General features: G+C 41.2%; 1 pseudogene; it reads right to left on the reverse strand.

Annotated features, from left to right (window-relative positions):
- Window positions 1–269: 269 nt before the first annotated feature.
- The window catches only part of LOC116912707, a 64904-nt pseudogene continuing 60459 nt past the window's right edge, over window positions 270–4714 (reverse strand).

Raw genomic sequence — 4714 nt, forward strand, 5'->3', positions numbered from 1 at the left:
AGCTAAATCCCCAACCCTGCCTAATTTTTAAAATAATTTTCTAACTTCTTCCTGTAGAGGGCCGCAAAAACATTTACCACCACTAGATGGCGCTGACTTCCACTGCGCCCCACATGGAAGGCCGAGCTAGACAAGATGGCACTGGCCTCCGCCATGTCAGCCGACTTCCTTTCAGGAAGTTAACTGTGTGCGCATGTGCAAGAGTGCCTTCCTGCCAGGTCTTTGCCCACTCCGGGGTGTGCCTGATGAGATCATGAGTAAGAGACCAATCAGGTGTGGATGTGCCGCACTAGGGTGTATATAAGAGCGCCATGCTGGTGCGCGGGGGCTTCTCCATAAGGTATTAATAAAGTTTGGTCGCAGCTAGGATTCCTATGTCCACGCGTGTTTTCTTGCTGGCGAAAGGGAGCGCCTGGGACATTTGGTGCCGTTAACCCTGGACAAAAGCCACACCATCGCCAGGAGCCAAGGAGGGCCTCCATTTCACAGAAGAGATCCAGAAGCTGTGAGTGGGGGTAAGACTCTGAGAGACTATGTTTAGCCTTGATCTGTTCCGCCTCCCTCCTCTGCTGGATGCGGCGGGAGCCTCGATTGTTGTTTTGACTGCCCTCGGATTTTTTCTATTGACCTTTGAGTTTCTAGTTACCGCCACACGGTGTCCGAGGTCGCGTGGGAACTGCCCAGCTGTAACAGCAAAGCGGAGAGTGTTGGGGGAAGGGCAAGGAGGCGTGTCAGAAACAGGGTTCAGTAAAAGATTAAAGAGCTCAAGGAAAAATTACAAGAAGATAGTCCCCTCCAATTCGGAGGCAAAAGGTTGGGGAAAGAATGCCCTGGGTGAGAAAAAGGGAGGAGATAAAAGGAACACAGTATTTTGGGAGAAAAATTTTGTCTTTGTGCTTGTAAAAGGTGTGATTAAGCTCCCGAGCCGGCCCGTGGGACGCCTCGGCGTCTGTGCGCCGACGCGACAGCTTTGCAGAGTCATTCTGATTAGGCTTGATAGAGGCAGACCGCCTGAAAATTTATTCAGGAGAATCAAACAAAAGGACATCTCAATGCCCATGAACAGCTTGATGGAGTTAATGTAATTGGGTTGTGAGTAAAAATAGTCAGGGCTGTGTTTCACTTCCGTACCATTGGCGAATTTCAGTCGTGCTGCTCAGATAATATATCTCAGTATCTTACAGGAATTGGGTTTCAACACTTTGATGGACTAGTCCAGGAATTGAGACAATCCATCGTCCATATCGACTCCACTTGAGTGGATAGTTACCGTGAACACCATCTGGTTTTTTCCCTCCTTGTCTATTGTTTGTCCCTGGTGCACCAGGATGTCCCCATGTCTGTCAGTGTATGTCTGTGGTTTTTGTTTCTTGTTGTTTAAATGTTTTATGTTTCATGTTCAAAAGAAAAAATGGTAAAAACTTTATCTGCCGGTTTACACCTTGATTGGTTTTAACTCATTTCAAAAAGGGAACAAATGAATAAAAAACAGTTTCAATCAGGCCTTTAGAGCCCTACACTTGCAGCCAGGAGTTTAGGTTAGCTCGAGAAGCTGCCCAGAGGCTAAGCGTCTGCACGAGCTGATCTTAAAGGTGCCAGCAGCTTCTCAGCTTCTTTGGTACAAGAGTTGAGAGCTGTTTCTCTTAGAGAAATCCCTGACTTATTATTTGACTCAACAGGTGACAAGGTGCTTCTCTTAAAATCATAGCTAAAAAGGTAAAAATGGTGTTTGGTCTAAATATTAAAGATATGTGTAGCCACTTCAATTTGTTTCTGATTGGTTTTAAATGTGTAAATATGCTCTACTTGCCTTGGCCATAGATTGTTGGCTTTCAAGTTATTGGATATGGTTAAAAAGGTATAATATTGGTAACAGAAAGTTGACATAAAGCTGATAATTTGGACGGAGTCATTCTGGATAACATGTGACAAGGGCCAACCTAGGGAAACAGGTCTAAATTGAGATAATATTTATATGGAATTCTTATCCTAGAAACCAGGCTTCTAAAAGAATTTAGGACAATGTCTCTTTGTTGAGGTACTGGAGACTATGCCATCGTGTGTTCATATATAGGAATTGACAGTCAAACTTTGTACTAGTTTGTTGGAGGTCGAGTTTTGCTTTCCAAAGGTGTGGTTTGCCCTGAAGCTATCTGTATTTTGATGCTAATTCCACTGCCCTAAGGACAGCTGCCTAGTCACGTACTCAGAACTCAGGTGACCTTGAGGTTGTGCTCTGGTGTTACAAAGAGAACTTAAAGATTGTGATTAAGGATTGCCAGTGTTACATTGACTAACTCAAACTTATATTGAATTAAGGAAAAATCAAACAGGTAAAGATTGTTACAAGATTTATGAAGGATTGATGAGGTTTTGGAACTTGTGATAACATTACAGCCAGTTTACTTACTCCAACTGCCATTTCAAGATAGATTTAGAGGATTGCTAACAGCCTTGTATTAGGTAATTTTGTTGCTTCTTCAATGTAAAGGTTAGAACTTAAATCTTTCAGTGTATATGGAAATTTTTACTACAAATCTTTACTCTCAAAATCAGCTTTAATATTTGGGGAGTAGCTGTTGCACTACTCCAGAAAAGAATGTTTGAAGCTAATTTTAAGCTTCTAAGGATATGTTAATTGGCTAAGTACCTCACCCTACCAGAGGACTTAGGTCTTTGTTATGCACATTGGAGATAAAACTTCAGCTGTGTTAATACAGAATTGTTGGCTAGAGTCATGGAAGTATTTTAAAAAGAAACCTGGTGAAACATACCTTATTCCAAACAGCAATCAAATTGGTTATTACAAAATACTGATATTTGGCCTATTACATATACAAATTTTTCAGGCAAAATTGATAATTTTACTCTTTACATGCTTTTGTACTTCCTGTATATTTGTGCATACAACCCATAGGAAATGCGCTTAGTGTATTTATAGGTGGTTCATCTAATGAAAAGGCTACATGTATGATTACATCACTTGTTTATTCTCTTGAGTTTCTAGTGCTTCAACACAGATTATTAAATTCTGTAGTTTAGCCACTCTTTTTAAATCAAACTTTCAATTCATATACTGATAGCCAAAGTGTGGCTTGTGGTTTACAATTGATTTCAATTACTTAATGCTTTATTAGAGACATGTTTTCTACTGAAAATCAATGAGTGATTTCAGTGTGAATGTCTGACAACTCACTGTCCTTTCAGTGCCCTGGCTTAGACAACTAAACAAAACCATAGACCCAGCTCTTTGAAAATGATAATGGAGTTAATATAAAAAGGGGAAGACTCCATTTGCTTACTTTAAATTCTCAGCCTCGCCCTGCCAGCTCAGGGATTTCTAGTACGACTAAATCTGGACAATATTTACAAGATTTGACATTTCTAATTAATGCTTATGTTTAGGTAAATAAAGTTTCTGAGGTGCTAGAGAAATGGCTTAGTGGTTAAGAGCACTAAATACTGTTCCTTAATAGACCATTTAAGAACCCAAACTGGATTGCCTTGGCTGCTTAAGAAGGGAGGACAATGATACCAGACAGATTGTAGGCCTTACATAGGAACAATTAGTCAAAAAATCTCATTCTTTATATATCCAAAACAATAATGCTGGAGACAATAATTTGGTATACAAGTCAATTTATAAATACAAGTGCTCAGTGTCCTCAATCTAATCCTTGAGGACTTACCTTTATAAATAAAATTTTAACAATTTAATAAATAAAAAGGGGGAGTTATCCCTGTATGCTAAATAATGCTCCTTTTATTTCAATTTTAAAATTTGGATGCCAAAGTTTATGGCACCCTACAACTAGGCACACTTCTGCCCGGGTGAAATAGAGAGATCCACATATTGACATGATCCTGTTCAGATATTTTATATGGGGAAGAGGGAATATTTGTGTTTTTTCTACAGGATGCTACAAGAGTGTGCCAGCTGCCTGAGTGGTTGCTGAGACTTGCTGATCCTGGTTACATGAAGATTCAGCTCTCGTGGTTCGGGTCCCTGGAGTCATCCCTCTGCCCTGAGAGGAAGATGAAAGATTCCCCTTCACATTTTGTCATCACAGAGATTTTGGCGTTGCTGCAGTCAGTGTTACCGCTGCGTGTGTCCCGTCCCACTATGACCCGCTCTCTGACCCTCTGTGCACTGCTGCTCTCTGGAGAAGACTGGACTCCAGCCGTTGCTGCCCCCCTCATTTTCCCTGGTGACTCTTGCTGCCTTAACTGGTCATTTTACAGATTGTAGTGAAAGATAAAAGTTTTAAAGTTGCCCCCCTAGACACAAAGTTTAGAGCAGAAAAAAAAAAGAAAACAGGTTAAGCCCCAGAATTGTATGTTCCAAGAAGCCTCTCCTAGGGCTATAGAATGGATAATTACATTGGCCAGCTCGACAGCTTTCTCCCAGAAACTAGCTGACCATAAATCTTAGAGAACAATTTTGAGAAGCAGGAAACAACGTTTCCTAAGAACTAGCAGACCATGAAGTTAAACAATCTGAGAAGTAAGAGACAGCTTCTCCTAGGAAACAATCTTGGGAGACAGAGAGTTCTTCCTTGTGATTTTTCACTGTTATTCTATGATGCCATTCCTGCCCCCTCAGGTTGTGGTTTCTCCTTTAAATACCTCTTTCCCAGCCTCTCGGGTCGAACTCCACTGCCCTGTGGGATATGAGTCTCGACCCCAGTGCACTGGTTGCTATCGATAAACCTCA

The sequence above is a fragment of the Rattus rattus genome, chromosome 11, assembly GCF_011064425.1.
Source record: "Rattus rattus isolate New Zealand chromosome 11, Rrattus_CSIRO_v1, whole genome shotgun sequence".
NCBI classification, from domain to species: domain Eukaryota; kingdom Metazoa; phylum Chordata; class Mammalia; order Rodentia; family Muridae; genus Rattus; species Rattus rattus.